The sequence below is a fragment of the Ursus arctos genome, unplaced genomic scaffold, assembly GCF_023065955.2.
Source record: "Ursus arctos isolate Adak ecotype North America unplaced genomic scaffold, UrsArc2.0 scaffold_22, whole genome shotgun sequence".
NCBI classification, from domain to species: Eukaryota; Metazoa; Chordata; class Mammalia; order Carnivora; family Ursidae; genus Ursus; species Ursus arctos.
The window spans coordinates 50,324,712-50,344,734 of record NW_026622897.1 but is presented as its reverse complement, the minus strand read 5'-3'; the positions used below and the strand labels follow the sequence as shown (position 1 = coordinate 50,344,734).

The following is a 20,023-nucleotide window of genomic DNA, read 5'->3' as shown; positions in this document are numbered from 1 at the left end:
TTATCACTGAATAAACTCCTTGTATCATGCCATACAACAGAATTTAACACTTGATTACATATTCTCTTATGCTGTCTTCTACATTCCATCTCTTCAACAGGACTGCGTCCTCTGTGAGCAGACCCGTTACAAAGTGGTAAAAAGATGTTACATGTAACGGAGCTTTGGGTGAGTCTATGTTTAACCACTGACTTGCTCTGTGATCTACAGACTAAGTCACTTTTTGCTTTGGAGCTTGCTTCGTGTGTAAAATGAGAATCAACGTCACCACTACCTGCCCTCACTACCTGGCAGGGTTTTCATTATGCAAATGCACCTAGAGCACTTGGTACACAATCTGGAAGCACCAGCAACGCCAAGGACTGGATGACTGTATTGCAAGTGGGCCCCCAGGCCACCCAAAAATCCTCCTACGGTGACCTTGTCTATCATTTTCTCATGCTCTCTGGCAACAGTCTCTGAACTTTTTGAATCTCCAGCATGTCTACTCTTTTGTTTCATGAGAAAATATAAGCAATTAAGAGAATTTACACATGTGTCAGCACCAGATTTACCCATTGGCCTACATCTGCGGCAAAGGAGCCTGTTACTAGGGAGCGTGCACAGTTCATCTGATCGAAAGCCAGCGTCCTTCCATTTGTGCGTCCCCTCTCACCTACAAGGGGACACCACTGTATCATTCCCCCGTTCTCTGGAATCACTGTGTTTTCCCTTCCTACTAGGATCATTTCCATCAGGACACCAACATCCCCCATCCTGGGAAAAAAATTTAAAACTTGATTCCACATTCCCCTCCAATTCTGGCCCAGTTTTCTGATTGACTTTTCAGGAAAACTTCAGAGTTTTCTATACCACTGGATCTTTGTTTCCTCTCTTCCCATTCTTTTTTGGAAAGCAGTCTAATCAGGCTGCCCCACCCCTACCATTGACATAACTCAAGAAAGGTGTCAATGACTTCAAGGCCATTAACACAACTTTTGGGTTTTACTTGATCTCTCAGCAACACCTGCTACAGGTCTGTTCTGTTCTCTTTGAAGCACCTTCTTCCCCTGGCTTCAAAACTCACCCTCAATCCCCCTATCTGCTGGCCTCTCTTTTTCAGACACCAGGGCTGGTTCCTTCTCATCTCCTTGACCTCTAAATATTGGAATGATCCCAAGCTCAATTCTTAGACTCTTTCTCTTCTCTTTCTACACCTGCTCCCTAGGTTATTTTATTGTTTCACAGCTTTAAAAATCACCTAACTGCTGCAGTTCCCAAATTTATTTCTCCAGCCCAGATTCATCTATTGAACTCAAGTCTTGTATCCAACTCTTCACTAATAGGCATCTTAAATCCAATGTGCTCAAAACTCTTCGTATCCTCCAAGCCTGTTCTTCCTGCAATCTTTCCCGTCTCAGTTAACAGCAACTCCAGCTTTCCAGGTGCTCAGGCCAAAAATCTTGATGTCATCACTGACTCCTTTCACATTCCACATCTAACCCAACAACAAATCCGGTGGGTTCAAACAGTTGAAAATATATCTACAATCTGGCCTCTTCGCACCTCCACTGTTATTCACTTGGTCTAGCCCACCATTTTGTCCTCTTCCCGCTTCCACCCTTTCATCCTGCAACCAAGGCTCAACATGGAACCTGATATAAATCAGATCATGTCACTTCTCTGCACAAAATCCCCAAAGGCTTTCTATCTCAGAGTAAAAACCAAAGTCAGCAAAATGCCAGTGGGTCTGACTTGATGGTCATCTGTCTCCCATGCTACCTCTCTTAAACCACCTTCTGCCACTGCCACTCCCTGCCTTGGCCATTCTGCTCTCACCACACTGGCCACATACTTCTGCTTCAGGGTCTTTGCTCTAGGTGTTCCCTCTACCTGGAATACTCCTTCCCCAGATAGCTTCCCTTCAAGGCTCTATTCAAATGTCCCATTGTCAGGGCGCATGCCTGATCATCCCACCCTAACACACTCTTTCCCCCTTATTCTTCAATACTGTTCTTACTACTACTTATACCACCTAAAATACCACATTTTTGTTGAGTTTCTGTATCTACCTCCCAAAATGTAAACAACAGGGCAAGGATTGGTTCTTTTTATTCCATGTTGCATCCTCAGTGTTTACAATAGTGCCTGACACATAGCTGGCTATCACTGAATAGGTACTGGATTAATTAATTGACTAATCATTTTCTTACATGAACTCCTTACAGCATCTAGTAGGTTATAGGGATATAACTGGTGCCTAATAAGCCTTAGACTGAAATGAAGAAAAGGTATAGATAGATAGGACAGAGCTGAGGGAAATAAAAAAATAAGCACTATTTACTTATAGTCACCTAAAATCTTGCCCAGGCCCCTGCTTATAGAATTCTGTGTGTGCTTGTGTGTGTGTGTGTGTGTGTGCGTGTAGCAGGTGCAAGCATATACAAGTGTGTGGGTAGCCAGGTGCATTTTAAAAATGTATTGTTAATAGTTTAGCTTGTGTTTCAGTTCATGTGTCTCCTTCAGTGTTTGTCTCTGCAGAAAGAGCTATCTCCCAATCACTGGCGTGCAGGTGCAAGCATAAACACACACAGACACAACCTCATAAACAAGAAAAAGGTGTCTGCTACAGATAACATCAGAGCCTGTCAGGTTCTGCTTCCAAGGAAGTGGTGCAGGCTGATAAATGACTGCTTATCAAATGCTGATAAATTTATGGCAGAGCAGCCAAGGCTGTCTAGTCTAGTCCCAAATTCATATCCCTCTTCTGCCACACCACTTTCTCTCCAGTCAACACACATTTTTAAAAAATCAAACAACTGAGAACCAAGTATAACCAACTCCAAAAAGTCTAGCTCCAATGACAAGTTCTCTGATCCTCTCAGCTGAAATGGACCTCTACTTCCTCTCAACCCTCATATACTTTTTCTATACTTTTTATGACCTGTCATTTTTTACAACATTTTACAGATATTTTTGGTATTTGTTGTGGTTTATTTCCAAGTAGATTATGAACATCTCCTATTCTTCTATGAATCTTTATGGCAGGCATTTGCTAAATGTTACTAAGCAAGGGTCTTTATTGCTGAAACTTTCTTATCTCTCTGGTCTCATTTATGCCTCCTGCCTTCCTTCTTTCCATTCATCTATCCAACAAATATTTGTTTAGTGCCTACTATGCTGCAGGCATTATTCTAGATGCTGAGGATACAGCATGAATTATTGGCCTCAAAGAACTTACTGTAGGTGCATAACAAACTACAGATTATTCTCCAAATATGCCACATAACTGCATGACTTCATGTCTCTGCACAAGCTACTGCATCTTCCTGGAATAACTCTCATCTCACTTTGTCTGTCTAGAAAATTCCTATGTCCCCTCAGTGCCAGCTTGTATCACTTCTCCTGGAAGGCCTTTACTAACTTCCCCAGGTAAAGCTGGTGCTCCTGTCTTATATTCCCTTAATAACTTGTGCTTTCTTTGGCATTTCGTGCCTCAACTTTGGCATTTCAATTGTTTATATACCTTCCTCCCCTTTAAGCTCTGAACATCTTGAGGCTAGGGTCCTATGTAGTCAAAACTTACTCGGCAAAATGTTTGGCCTATATGAGAACTCAGTAAAGATCTGTTTACTTTCTTCATTCTATAAATATATTAATTTATTCAAACTAATAAATGCAGTTTAAATATATAAATGTTCACGGTAGGAAGTAGGAAAGGAGGACAGCAAGAGAATTACAGCAAAGAGATTAAGAAAGATAAAGGTATACTGTGGATTCTTTATGTGAGTTCTTTAGCATCTCGTTCTCTTCATTCTGTTAGGAACAGTGGCCATGTGATAAATATTTATAAGGAAATCTGGGACCTTCAGCTTGAACGTGTCCCATGATACAGAAATGAAAAATTTACTGTTGGATTACTGATACATAATGCAAGAAGAACATGAGAACATAAGTCCGGAATATGTTATTAAGAAGAAAGCTTTTACAGGACTGTTCTTTTAGCTATATAAAATCTCTTACAAAAATTAAGTTAAAATGGATCATGGACTTAAATATAAAATACAAAGAGAATTCAGCAAGATATAAAAAGAATTATATAAGATAACCAAGTGGGGTTTGTCCCAAGCATGTAAAACTAATTCAATATCCAAAAATCAATCAGTGTAATCCACCATATTAACAGGCAAAAGAAAAACCACATGGTCATATCAATTGATGCAGAAAAAAGCATTTGACAAAATTTGACACCTATTCATAATAAAAACTCAAAAAATAGGAAGATAGGAGGAGCTTCCTCAGTTTGATAAAAAGCATCAACAAAAGATCAACACCAACATTATACTTTGTATTGAAAGAATTAATGCTTCCCCCCTAAAATCAGGAACAAGGCAAGGATGTCTGCTCAATCTCAGCACTCTTATAAAACACAGTGCTGAAAGTTCTAGTCAGGGCAATAAAGAAATAGATATAAAAGGCATACAGATTAGAAAGAAAGAAAAAAAATTGTCCCTATTTGCAGATTACATAATTTTCCACATAGAAAATCCCAAGGAATTTAGAAAAAAATACTCAGAAACTCTTGGAACTAATAAGTGAGCTCATCAAAGTCACAGGATACCAGATGAACATATAAAAATCAATTTGCTTCTATATATCAGCAGTGAATATGTAGGTATAGAAAATAAAAATACTGGATTAAGAAGTTGTGGTCCATTTATACAATGGAATATTACTCAACTATCAGAAAGAACGAGTTCTCAACATTTGCAGCAAAATGGACGGCACTGGAGGAGATAATGCTAAGTGAAATAAGTCGAGCAGAGAAAGACAATTATCATATGGTTTCTCTCATCTGTGGAACATAAGAACTAGGAAGATCGGTAGGGGAAGAAAGGGATAAAGAAAGGGGGGTGATCAGAAGGGGGAATGAAGCATGAGAGACTATGGACTCTGAGAAACAAACTGAGGGCTTCAGAGGGGAGGGGGTGGGGGAATGGGATAGGCCGGTGATGGGTAGTAAGGAGGGCACGTATTGCATGGTGCACTGGGTGTTATACACAACTAATGAATCATCGAGCCTTACATCGGAAACCGGGGATGTACTGTATGGTGACTAACATAATATAATAAAAAATCATTTAAAAAAAAAAAAAACAGAATACACATTCTTTTCAAGTGCACATCGAACATTCTCGAGGAAAAATTGCATGACAGGCCACAAAAAAAGTCTCAATAAATTTAAGAAGACCAAAATCATATCAAGTATCTTTTCTGACCAACGGTAGGAAACTGGACCTCAACTACAATAAAAAACAAAACAGGGGCGCCTGGGTGGCTAAGTTGGTTAAGTGTCTTTTGATCTCAGCTCAGGTCTTTTTTTTTTTTTTTAAGATTTTATTTATTTACTTATTTGACAGAGAGAGAGAAAGAGAGAGAGAGAGACAGCCAGCGAGAGAGGAAAGGCAAGCAGGGGGAGTGGGAGAGGAAGAAGCAGGCTCCCAGCAGAGCAGGGAGCCCGACATGGGGCTCAATCCCAGAACCCTGGGATCACACCCTGAGCCGAAGGCAAATGCTTAATGACTGAGCCACCCAGGTGCCCCTCAGCTCAGGTCTTAATCTCAGGGTGTTGAGTTTGGGCCCTGCACTGGGCTCCATGCTGGGGATGGAATCTACTTAAAAAAGCAAAAAACAAAAAACGAGAAAAACCACAAACACATGGAGGCTAAACAATGTGCTACTAAGTAATCAATGGGTTAACAAAGAAATAAAAAATGAAATAAAAAAACACATGGAGACAAACAAAAATGAAAACACAATGGTCCAAGATCTTTGGGACACGGTGAAAGCAGTTCTAAGAGGGAAATTTATAGTGATACAGGTCTACTTCAAGAAACAAGAAAAAAATCTCAAATAAATGACCTAACTTTACATGTAAAGGAACTAGAAAAAGAAGAACAAAGCCCAAGGTTAGTAAATGGAAGGAAATAATGAAGATCACAGCAGAGATAACTAAAGTCAAGACTAAGAAAAGGCAGGAAATTATCAATGAAATCAAGAGTTGGTTCTTTGAAAAGATAAATGAAACTGATAAGTTTTTAGTCAGACATATCAAGAAAAAAAAAGAGAGAACTCAAAACTAGAAATGAAAGAAGAGAAATAACAACCAGTACCACACAAATACAAAAGACTGTAAGAGACTACTACAGAAAATTATATGCCAACAAACCGGACAACCTACAACCTACAAGAAATAAATTCCTTCTTCCAAAACTGAATTCCAATCTTTCAAAACTTAATCAAGAAGGAACAGAAAATTAGAATATCTCATTTACTAGTAACAAAATTGAACTGGTAATAATAATAAAAAAAACCCAACTTCCAACAAACAAAAGTCCAGGACAAAATGGTTTCACTTGTGAATTCTACTAAGTATTAAGGAAGGGTAAATACTTATTTGTCTCAAACTATTGCAAAAAACAGAAGAGGTAGGAAAGCTTCAAAATTCATTCTATAAGACCAGCATTACCCTGATACTAAAACCAGAAAAAGGTACTGTAAAATAAAACTACAGGCCAGTATCTCTGATGAACATAAATGCAAAAATCCTCAACAAAATATCAACACACCAAATTCAACAATACATTAAAAGGATCATTTGTGCTTTTCCTATAGGAGCTGTGGGGTTGAGAGGAGCATGGCCCTGTCCTCTCCCTGAGATGGTGTGTGCTCCTCCACTGATACCAGTGTACTCTGAAAAGGGGGAGTCATCTGCCAAAAATCTTACTTTGCCTGCTATGTTCAAATCTCCTATTTGACCTGATATTGTGAACTTTGTTCACACCAACTTGCACAAAAACAACAAATAGCCATATGCTGTAAGTGAATTAGCAGGTCATCAAACCAGTGCTGAATCCTGGGGTACTGGCAGAGCCGTGGTTCGAATTCCCAGAGTTCGAGGCAGTGAGACTTACTGTTCTGGCCAGAGTGCTTTTGGAAATATCTTCGTGGGGGCCGCATGTTTGCACCAACCAAAACCCGGAGCTGTTGGCACCGCAGAGTGAACACAACACAGAAGCGATATGCCATCTGCTCTGCCCTGGCTGCCTCAGACTTACCAGGGCTGGTCATGTCTAAAAGTCATTGTATTGAGGAAGTTCCTGAACTTCCTTTGGTGGTTGAAGATAAAGCTGAAGGCTACGAGAAGACCTAGGACACTGTTTTGCTTCTTAAGAAACTTAAAGTTTGGTATTGAATCAAAAAGATCTATGCCTCTCAGTGAATGAGAGCTGGCAAGGGCAAAATGAGAAACTGTCCTCATATTCAGTACAGGGGACCCTACACCATCTATAACAGGGACAATGGAATCATCGAGGCCTTCAGAAACATCCCTGGAATTACTTTACTTAATGTAACCAAACTGAACATTTTTTAACTTGCTCCTGGTGGGCATGTGTCACATTTCTGCATTTGGAATGAAAGTGCTTTCTGCAAGTTAGATGATCTGTGTGGCACCTGGTGTAAGCCTGCCTCTCTCAAGAGTAACTACAACCTTCCAATGCATAAGATGCTTAATACAGACCTTAGCAGACTCTTGAAAAGCCCAGAGATCTAAAAAGCCCTCTGAGCAATGTGCAAGAAGATTCACCACAGACTCCTGAAGAAGAAACCACTGAAAAACCCGAGAATCATGTTGAAGTTAAACCCACATGCACAGTCCATGTGCCTCAACATCATTCTTTGTCAGGCCAAGAATCACAAACTTCGGATGGATAAGGGAAATGAGAAGCCAAATCATATGAGAAGGGGGCTCCAGGCAAGCCTGTGGTAGGGAAGAAAGGAAAGAAGGCTTTTAGTGTTAAGAAGCAGAAGAAACCTTTGGTGGGAAAAAAGGCTGCAGCTACCAAGAAACCAGCAGCCAAGAAGAAGCCTACAGAAAAGAAACCCACCACGGAAGAAAAGAAGTCTGCTGCACAAAAACTTAAATTTGTTTATTCCATAAAAGTCAAATCATTTTGGACAGCAAATTTTGAATAAAGACCTGATCAAAGGCAGTGAGAAAACAAAAGGATCATTCACCACAATCAAGTGGGATTTATTCCAGGGATGCAAGGATGGTTCAATATTCACAAATCAACCAATGTGATATATCACATTAACAAAATGAAGGAAAAAACCATATAATCATCTCAATAGATGCAGAAAAGGCACCTAATAAAAGTCAATATCCATTCATGATAAAAACTCTCAACAAAGTTGGTTTAGAGGGAAAATACCACCATATAATAAAAGCCATAGATGAAAAACCCATAGCTAACATCAAACTCAATGGTGAAAAACTGAATGCTTTTCCTTTAAGACCAGGAAAAAGACACAGATGTCCACTCATGTCACTTTTATTCAATATAGTACTGGAAGTCCTACTTGGCAGCAAACAGGTAAGAAAAATTGGTAAGGAAGAAGGAAAACTTTCACTATTTGCAGATGACATGACACTACACATAGAAAACCCTAAAGAATTTAACAAAATACTATTAGAATTGATAAATGAATTCAGTAAAGTAGCAGGATACAAAATTGAATATACAGAAATCTGTTGTGTTTCTACGCACAAATAATGAACTAGCAGAAAGAGAAATTAAGAAACAACCCCACTTACAATTGCACCAAAAAAAAAAAAAAATAGATAGAAATAAATTTAACCAAGGAGGCAAAAGGCCTACACTCTGAAAACAATTAGAAAGTAATGGAAGAGATTGAAGATGATACAAACAAATGGAAAGATATATCATGCTGATGAACTAGAAAAATTATTAGTGTTAAAATGGCCATACTACTCAAAGCAAATGACAGATTCAATGTAGTCCGTATCAAAATACCAAAAGGACTGTTCACAAAATTAGAACAAATAATACTAAAATTTGGATGTTACCATGAAAGACCCTGAATAGCCAAAGCAATCTTGAGAAAGAACAAAGCTGGAGGCATCACAATCCCAGATTTCAAGATATACTACAAAGCTATAATAATCAAAACATATGGCACTGGCACAAAAATAAACACATAGATCAATCAAACAGGATAGGGAGCCCAGAAAAAAACTCATGCTTATAAGGTCAATTAATCTATGACACAGGGGACAAGAATATACAATGGGGAAATGACATTCTCATCAATGGTGTTGGGAAAACTGGACAGCTACATGCAAAAGAATGAAATTTCTTACACCATACACTAAAATAAACTCAAAATTGATTAAAGACCTGAATATGAGACCTGAAACCATAAAACTCCTAAATGAAAACATAGGCAGCAGTCTCTTGAACATCAGCCTTAGCAATATATTTACAGATATTTTTCCTCAGTCAAGGGAAACAAAAGCAAAAAAAAACCAAGTGGGACTACACCAAAATAAAAAGCTTTTTCACAGTTAGGGAAACCATCAACAAAACAAAAAAGCAACCTACTGGGTGCGAGAAGATATTTGCAAATGATTTATCTGATAAAGGGTTAATATAAAAAGTATATAAAGAACTTATGCTACTCAGTGGCAAAAAAATAAATAAATCAAAATCAAAATCAATCCAATTATAAAATGGGTAGAGGACCTGAGTAGACATTTTCCCAAAGAAGACATACAGATGGATAACAGACAAATGAAAAGATGCTCAATACCACTAATCATCAGGGAAATGCAAATCAAAACCACAATGAGCTATCACCCCATACCAGTCAGAATGGCTATTATTAAAAAGAAATAACAAGTGTTGGCGAGGATGTGGAGAAAAGGGAACCCTTATGCACAAGGGTTGGTAAAAATGTAAATTGGTGCAATCACTGTGGAAAACAGTATGGTGATTCCTCAAAAAATTAAAAAGAGAAATACCATAAAATCTGGTCATTTCACTCCTGGATATTTATCCCCCCCCTAAAAAAAGTCCCTGAAAATACTAATTTGAATATGCACCTTTATATTCATTCAGCATTATTTACAACAGCCAAGATATGGAAGCAATTCAAGTATCCATTGCCAGACGAATGAATAAAGAAGATGTGGTGTACACATCTACAGACATACCACACAAATGTCACTCACCATTAAAAGAGTGAGATCTTGCCATTTGTGACAACATGTATGGACCTAGAGGGTATTACGCTAAGTGAAATAAGTTAATCAGAGAAAGACAAACACCATATGATTTCACTTACTGGTGGAATCTAAAAATCAAAACAAGCAAACAACAACAACAAACAAGAAACAGACTCATAAATGTAGAGAATAAACTGGTAGTTGCTAGAGGAGAGGGGAAGGGGGGAATGTGTGAAACAGCTGAAAGGGATAAAGAGGTATAAACTCTCAGTCATAAAATAAATAAGTCACAGAGATGAAAGGATAGCATGGGGAATACAGTCAATAATACTGTAATAATGTTGTATGATGACAGATGGTAACACTATCATGAAGAACACTGCATAATGTAGAGAACTGTCAAATCACTGTGCTGTGCACCTCAAACTAATAACATTGTATATCAAGCATGCTTAAATAATGAAATTTTTAAAAGATAGAAAGACAAGCTGTAGAGTAGGAGAAAATATTTGCAGACCACATATTCAACAAAGAATAGTATCTAGAACATATAAAGAACTCTCAACACTCAACAGTTAAAAGAGGGAAACAATCCAATTAGGACCAGGGCAAAAGACATGAAAAGACACTTCACTGAAGGGAATATACAGATGGTCAAGAAGCACATGGGAAGATGCTCAACAGCTTTAGCCATTCTGGAAACACAAATTAAAATGCAATGAGATATTATCATAGACCTATCAGAATGGTTAAAATAAAAAACCGTGACAACACAAAATCCTGGTAACAAGGCAGAGAAAATGGGTCACTCAAACATTATTGGTAATAATCTAAAATGATATAGCCATCCTGGAAAACAACTTGGCCGTTTTTGTTATTGTTGTTGTTGTTCATTTTGTTTTGTTTTTTTGGGAGAGAGGGCTCTTGCGACACAGGGCTTGATCTCATGACCTTGAGATCATGACCTGAATAGAAATCAAGAGTTGACATGTAACTGACTGAGCCACCCAGGCCCTCCTACTTTGGCCATCTCTTAAAAAACCAAACATGCAACTACTATATACCCCAGCAATTGTTCTCCTGGGTATTTATCCCAGAGAAATAAAGATTTATTTCATACAAAAACTTGTACATGAATGTTTAAGTTTTATTTATAATAGCTCCAAATTGGAACAATCTAAGTGTCCTTCAATGGGTGAACAGCTAAATAAACTGTGGTATATCCACACCATAGAATACTACTCAGCAATAAAAAAAAAAGTATTGACACATGCAAAATCTTGAATGCATCTCCAGAGAGTTATGCTGAGTCAACAAAGCCAATCCCAAAAGGCTACATGCTGCACGACTGCACTTACCTACCATGCTTGAAATGGCAGAATTTAGGAATGGACAGATTAGTGGCTGTCAGTGGTTAAGGAGGCTCTTGGAGTAGGACAGATGTGAGTATGGCTATAAAAGGGTGGTATGAGAGATTCTTATGGTGATGGAAATGTTCTGGATATTGACCATATCAATACCAACATTCTTTTTTTTTTTAATGATTTTTTATTATATTATGTTAGTCACCATACAGTCCATCCCCGGTTTCTGATGAATACCAACATTCTTGTTGTGATACTGTAGTATAGTTTCAGAAGATGTTACCACTGGGGGTACACTAGTAGGGTGCATGATCTCTGTTATTATTTTTACAATTACCTATGAAACTAAAGTTATCTCAAAATAAAGTTTAATTAAAAGGAAACTGTTCCATAAGAGAATTAGAATGTTCATAGCTAGGGGGTGCCTGGGTGGTACAGTCGGTCAGTTAAGCATCCAACTCTTGGTTTCAGCTCAGGTCATGATCTCAGCATCATGGGACTGAGCCCTGTGTCAGGCTCCACACTCAGTGCAAAGTTTGCTTGAGATTCTCTCTCCCTCTCCTTCTGCTCCTCCCACTTGTGCTCTCTCTCTAAAAATAAATAAAATCTTAAAAAAAAGAACATTAATAGATAGGAAATGTATTTGAAGAAAACCATAAGGAGGAAATGACTATTTCTCAGACAAGAAAAATAAACATCAGGGAGAGAAAGGTTGTTAATAGCTGGCTAATGACTATGACCAGATCCAGCTGTCCTCCATCTTTCCCACTCAGGGATGGGAGAGGATCTTAGGAAATCACAATATGAAAATATGAATGAACTTCAGAGTTCAGGCTTCTGAGCAGGAGGATACAATATGGAGTAGATTAAGAGTCACTGGTATTTCTCAACCTTCCCAACTACATGCCAACTCTAGAGATTCTTGTACTGTAAAGACAAGGCATGATTCTTGGCCTTAGAGAATAAAAGTTCCCAGATAGATAATAAAAATATACATAAGATGCCAACTATCTTCCCTTGTTTTTCTGTGTAGTAGCTAGTCTCCAAGATAGCCCCCAATGAGTTTCACTTCCTAGTACAGCCTTCTGTGGTCCCCTCCCACACTGAATAAGGATGACAAACAGAATATTGCATAAACAACAGTGTGTGACTTTGAAGGCTAAGTAAATAAAGACACAACAGCTTCTTTCCTGTTCTCCTTTGGATCAGCTGCCATATTGTAAGGACACTAAAGCAGTACTGAGGAGGAGTGCACATGGTGAGGAACTATGGCCTGCCAGCCGTGTAAATGAGCCCTTCTTGGAAGCCTATACTTCAGCCCCAGTCAAGCCTTCGGATGTCTGCAGTTGTAGGCAACTTTCTGACTGCAATTTCATGAGACACCCTGAGCCAAATCCACCAAGCTAAAGTGCTCCTGAATTCCCGACTCACAGAAACCATACAAAATATTAAGTATTTATTGTTGTTTTAAGACAGTAAGTTTTAAGCCATTTGTTATGCTGCAATAAATAATGAATACATTCTACTTTCCATTTCCAGGGCTAGGTGGGTATAACCAAAGGTAACCACTGGGAGGAAAGCTTTTTCTTTCTTTCTTTCTTTTTTTTTTTTTTAAAGATTTTATTTATTTGACAGAGATAGAGACAGCCAGCGAGAGAGGGAACACAAGCAGGGGGAGTGGGAGAGAAAGAAGCAGGCTCATAGCAGAGGAGCCCGATGTGGGGCTCGATCCCATAACGCCGGGATCACGCCCTGAGCCGAAGGCAGGCGCTTAACCGCTGTGCCACCCAGGCGCCCCAGGAAAGCTTTTTCTATTTAGAAGATTAAAAGAGAGCCTAAAAGAGAGACTAACAGGCAAATGGAACAGAAGAATTCAGAAACAGACCCATACATACTTCGTCACGAGATTTATGAAAAAGGTGATACTGCTATAGAGAAAAGAACGATTTTTTAAAAAATGGTGATAGGTCATTTGATAATTATAGGGAAATATTCTTCTTTTTCTTCTTCTTTTTTTTTTAAAGATTTTATTTATTTATTTGACAGAGATAGAGACAGCCAGCGAGAGAGGGAACATAAGCAGGGGGAGTGGGAGAGGAAGAAACAGGCTTCCAGCGAAGGATCCTGATGTGGGGCTCAATCCCGTAATACTGGGATCACGCCCTGAGCCGAAGGCAGACGCGTAATGACTGAGCCACCCAGGCGCCCCTATAGGGAAAGATTCTTAATCCTTATGTCATGCCATGTGTGAAAATTAATTTCAGATCATTATAAATCTAAATGTGAAAGATACCGCAATAAAGCATTTAGAGGAAAATGTCTTCATGACTTTGGGGTAGGCAAAGCTTTGACTATTCAAAAGTTACTAATACAGGAGAAAAAGTAATCATGGTACTACATTAAACTTAGTGTCTGGCACCTTCAAGAGTTTGTAAAGCCAAGTGAGTAAGAGGAGATACTGGCAATACATATATTCAATGGAGGACTCATATTCAGAACACACATAAAAGAAAACCCTCCTACATATTAGCAAGAGAAAGACCACTTGATAGAAAAATTGGCAAAAGATCTGAATAGCCACTAAACAAAAGACATCCAAAAGGCAATAAGCATATAAAAAGATCTTGATTTCATTAGTCATTGGGAAAATGCAAATTAACACCAGGACACAATCACAAGCATGGCTGTAACAACAAAGACTGATAATCATAAGCACTGAGAAGAATACGGAGAAACTGAAACTCTCATACCCTATTAGCAAGAGTGTAAATTGGTATAAACACTTTGGGAAACTATGGCAGTATCTACTAAAGCTGAACATATACCCCAGGACCCCACAGTTCTACTCCTAGTAATTATTTACATCTATCCACCAAAATACATGTACCATATCATGCTTGTTTTCTGCTCTATTTTAAACACTTAATGTGTATAGTCTGGGCTATTGTCATAGTTTCCTAACTAAATACTTACCAATGTGTCCAGTTTAATCTGAGCAAAATTCTGACCATGTTACTGCTCACACTGTCCAAAAATTTCATGACTCTCCATCATCTGCACAGCAAAGCTCAATTTCTATGGCTTAGGGGTTTTTTTAAATTAAAAAATTTTAAATTTATTTTCAACATGGTAAAACATACTGAACATAAAATTTACTATTTTAACCACTTTAAGTGTACAGTTTTGTGGCAATAAGCACATTCACACTGCAGTACAGCCATCAACACCATCCTTCCCCAGAACTTTTTCATCTTCCCCAACTGAAATTCTGGGTTCATTAAACACACCCTATTCCCCACTCTGCTAAGTCCCTAAAGACCACCATTAAATGTTCTGCCTCTACGAATTTAACTACTCATATAATGTTGAATCATACAATATTTTCCCCTTTGTGACTGGCTTATTTCACTTAGCATGAGGTCTTCAGTGTTAATCCATGTTGTAACATGTGTCAGAATTTCATTCCCTTTTAAGGCTGAATAATATTCCGTCGTGTGTATATGTCACATTGTGTTTATCCGTTCCATCTGTTGATGCACTCTTTGGTTCTGTGGCTCAGTTTTAGGGCCTTTACAATTTAGCTCAAACCTACTTTCCCATCTCATTTCTACTCCTTTATTTATACTTTGTTATATACACACATACATACATATATATATATATATATATATATATATATATATATATATATAAAATATATATAAATACACACACTGTAACTACTCAAACCAAGTTGAATATTCACTGTTCCCTAAACATACTTTTCTACCTCCACACTCTCAATTCCTCCTGTCTGAAAAGTCTCCCAATCTTCCTTCTTTTCTAAATTATCCAAAGTTTTGCTTATATTTCAATGCTACCCTTAATGTGACCATTTTTTTGATCATCCTTCACCCAAGGTTCCAACATCTAGAGCTCTTTCAGAATAGAGGTTCTGGTCTTCCTCTTCCCCAGATCCTCACACAGGGCCTTCCTTCGGTGCATAGGTACTCTTATTATAGGACTACATAAAGTAGCTAAATTTCATTAAAACACAAGTATACATACTTAGGCTTACATATCTCATCATGAAACTGTTTCATTAATAAACAACAAATTTCAATAATAAACTATATTAAGCCACTTAAAAATGTCAAGTAGAATATATGAGATTTAAAGGATATCACATTCTGCCTAATTCCTGGTGTAACCGAGCCAAGCAGAATAAATACTATTAATTCAAATCAATGAAAACTCAAAGAAAGGGGCACAAATGCAGAGAAATGAGGAGAGCAGAATGAGGGAGATTCTGTAGAGTGAGATGAGAAAAGCTTCAGATCAGAGTGAAAAGATCCAAATTACCATCCTAGTTCTTGCTCTATAAACTTGGACAATTTTTTTTAACTTTCCTAAGCCTCAATAACCAAATGTATAAAATGGGGAAAATACGAAACTAATATTAGTACATAGGGTAATAAGTAAGGTTTAAAAATCTAAAAGCACCTTGAACCAGACTTGACATGATAGGGGTAAGTACATAGCTCTTGAGTCTAAAGCAGTCCAAGGAGATGCCGAGATCATGAAATTGGCAAGAGAGTTCTCACTATAGAAGACCCCCACATTTCCCACTCATTGTTCTTTCTACTTGATCATCATTAAGAAGCCAGCATTTTCTCCTTCTTCATGCCCTGTATCAGCAACTCCTCTGAGTTCTGCCTCTTTTGGTCAAAGGTATGATTATTCTTCCAGTCTCTCAGGCTCAAAATCATCTACTTCCACTCAGTTCTTCCAGCTACTTCAGTGCTCAAGCCAAATCGACAAGCTCCTTTCACAGTATTCAGGAAAACAAGCACAAATTCTGCTCAATGTTTTGAGGGATATAGAGAAGAGGCAAGATCTAACCACTCCTTTCAAGTAATTTTTGAACTTATAATGTTGCAGGAAGAAACGACATGAACACATGTCCCTAAAATAAAAAGCAAATTTTGGGGCACCTGGCTGGCTCAGTTGATAGAGCATGCAACACTTGATCTCAGGGTCATGGGTTCAGAGTCTACACTGGGTGTGGAGCCCACTTAATAATAATTCAAAAAAGCAAACTTTTATAAGTACCATAAAAAGAGACATAATATACTGTTAGACCACTTTAAGCAGGGAAATCAAACTGGAAGGGGGGCAGGGAGAGAAAGAGAGAAATATGAATGAATATGAACAATGAAGATAGGCTTTGATATATGGTTTTATGAAGGAAGGAGAATTTAACATTTCTTACAGAGTACACACTATGACCAAGGCCTGGGGACGGGAACATATAAGACAGTTCAGAGAATATGGAATAATCTATTTTAAATGTGGAAAAGGAGAAAAGGAAGAGCTTGGTGGTTCTGGAAAGCCTTGAACACCACCCTAAGAAATTTTTTCTTTTATTGGTAATGGGGAGCCACCGAAGAGTACAGATCAGCAGAGACAGGACTGTCGTTGCTGTGCTGTTTTCTGGCAGAATGATAACAACAAACCAGACAAAGGAAAAATAAGACGCTGATAAAATTATTTAGAAAGCTGTTGCAGTAATCTGTAATCGTGAGAGAAGATGGCAAGGAGACAGAAAGGAAAAGACAATGTAAATCACTTTATTCAACAATGGGGCTTAAAGAAGTATATGGTAGAGGGGCCTACTTTCAAGAAAGAAAGTTCATGGAGCGCCTGGGTGGCACAGTGGTTAAGCGTCTGCCTTCGGCTCAGGGTGTGATCCCGGCGTGATGGGATCGAGCCCCACATCAGGCTCTTCCGCTATGAGCCTGCTTCTTCCTCTCCCACTCCCCCTGCTTGTGTTCTCTCTCTCTCTCTCGCTGGCTGTCTCTCTCTCTGTCAAATAAATAAATAAATAAAGTCTTTAAAAAAAAAAGAAAGTTCCATTTGTGTCTGTGATTAAGAGAACACCATCATCTTCTCTGTGATGAAACAGAAGTGACTGTTTTCCTTTTGTACCCAAATTCATTAAAAACAGCAACAACAACAAACCATTTCACAACCATTCAGACCACAGACGTGTACCATGGGTACATATGACCTGGAAATTGCATCACTCCCTGCGGCTGAGCAGAGAGCGCATGTTCCATAGGAACCTGTCTCTGTTCTTTAGGTTAGATTCCAAGGTAGCATGTAGAATAAGGCATGACGTCTTCCTATTGCTCTTGGCACCTAGAAAACTCCGGGGGACCCCAGTTTAGCTTTACACTGGCCATAACGCACAGGATGTTGTGTTCAGTTCTGGCGGTGGTGACGGGACTTGAAATCCTATGGTACTAGGATTCAGTGAGGTTCCGTCTGGAGTCATGATTTAGTGTTCTAAGATATAAGGGGCTGACATGCGGAAGAGCAATTTGATTTATTTTGGGTGATCCCACATACTAAAGTTGAACTAGTGCCAGTAGGCGCATACTACAGAAAAGCAGATTTTCACTCAGTGTACGTAAGTACAAATTGTCTGAAAGAGTGGTCTATGGCAGGGCCCTTGGAAACTGGAGAACTACTCAGTGTTGGAGACACTGGAGAGGAGATGGCCCAGGACATGGGTCAGCGAACTTGTTCTGTAAAACGTAGAGAGTAAATACTTGAGGCTTTGCAGGCTGTAGAGTCTGTCACAACTACTCAAATCCATAGTGGCAGGGAAGAAGCCATAAGTAATTTGTATGCACACGAGAATGGCTGTGTTTAAACTATGTAGAAAAAGAGAGGTGTTGGGCAAGATATGTTTGCTGACCTTTGGCTTAGGCTAGGGGTGGGGTGGGAAGACTGAAAAGGGGGCTCAAGCAGTGGATCAGTAGACAGACAAAGGACGAAGGTCTCTTCCAATTTCGAGAGTCTTATGTATTTTTAACCAAGAAAATCTAATGTGGTAACACCGCATTCAATCAGATTATTCAGATTCTTAAAAGAGAGGGATGTGTTCTTGCACTTTCAGCCTGAACAGTTGAAAATATTTCTAAAACTCCAGAATCTTCTGCCCTGCCTTAGGTATTATACCAAAGATAACAGAACTTTTCTTTGATGACTAAGGACTTAGAGCCTCATATCATCTTTCTGATACCAAATCTCACATGTCTTGTGGTTAAAATTGTAGAAAGGTCAAGACATTTCTTGGAAGAGGGTTTTGTGTAACTCCTAGAAATGGGTGTGTCCTTTGAACTTCCCTCTTTCTGATGAGGGTAAAGCCAAAAACTGCCAATTAACCAGGAGAATCCTGTCAAGTGAGGATAACAGTTAGTTACAACATAACCTCAGAATCTGAGGTTACTGGATGGTATCAACAGACTGAACTTGTCAGTCAGGGATATTAAAAACATAATATCTGCATCTTCAAAAAGTTCTCTGCCTTATAGGTTTAAAAAACATTCATCCGTATCACAAATGCATACACACACATGCTCTCATTCACCTTTCTCTTAGTGAACCTCCAGCTCAACCACAAAGACGTAGAAGAATTCGACTTGATGTGTGAGTACGTGAGGCACAGCCAATTGCCAACACACTGCAAAATGAAGTACACTAGGCCAATCTCATGTCCCATAACAGTTAAGAACAAACAATAAGAGAGTCCAGGGGATCACGTAATGGTCACATATTTCTGGAGGAATACTTCCTGAGTGAGGAAGGCCTTCTTGCTATTCTTACTCTAGGAATCCTTCAACTACTCTCGGCCACAGTGGCTTTACACTCTGAGGGACAAAGAAAAATGGCACTTGCTGAGCTCCTGCTACATATTATGTGCTTTCTATTCATTATCACATTTTAATCCAAACCAATGCCACAAGGCAAATATGATCCCCTTTTTACAGATGAGAAAAATGAGTTTCATTGAGGCTAAACAATTGGCAGAGATCACAACCCCAGATCTTCTGGCAGGTCAGAGCTAGGGCCCAGAAAGAACTTGAGAAGCTAATACAGATAAACTGATGACTACACTTTGGGACACACTGGCCAGAGCATCTATGAAAGGTCAAGTTCACAGTTGGCAATAGAAACAGAGGGATTAGAATGCAGGTCTCAGCTTCTAGTCCAGAATTATTTCCACTCCTCGATTCTAAATCCCCTAGGAGAGGGTAGCATAATTACATGCTCTTGACTCATTCATCTGAGTAATCAAGCTTTCCTCTGATTCCAATGAACCTTATTTGTTCCTAGGGAAGAGAATAAACTTTATCTCACCACAAGACATTGTGAGGTCAGGGAGCTTTTGTACCACCAGCATTTAGGAAAGTACTTGGTACATGTTATGTACTTTAGAACTCTTCAATGAAAGTATACCAAAAAAAAAAAAAAAAAAGAAAAAAGAAAAGAAAAGAAAAAAGAAAAAGAATATCTCTTTGTTCCTCTTTGGTAAAAAAACAAACAAAACCTTTTAGTCAGATGTCCTGCTCAAGTAACAATTCCAGGATTCTAACCATCTCTTTCCTGGGTGAGATGGTGCACAGAAACCATAAACACAAAAGATCACTTCTATGTGATATTTTACGTGAAACTGACTCCGACCCTAGGCTTCAGGGGGTAGAAATCATGGGATCCTAGATTAAGCCAATTAATGCTTGGTTCAGCAATGGGCACATGATTG

At 38.7% G+C, this 20,023-nt stretch overlaps 1 protein-coding gene and 1 pseudogene across 2 annotated transcripts in view; one reads left to right on the top strand and one right to left on the bottom strand.

The window, feature by feature from the left end:
* GAB2 (GRB2 associated binding protein 2) overlaps positions 1-20,023 on the bottom strand; it is a 183,827-nt gene that overhangs the window by 52,573 nt on the left and 111,231 nt on the right. The window lies entirely within an intron of this gene.
* Positions 6,663-8,016, top strand: LOC113269371 (60S ribosomal protein L4-like; annotated as a pseudogene).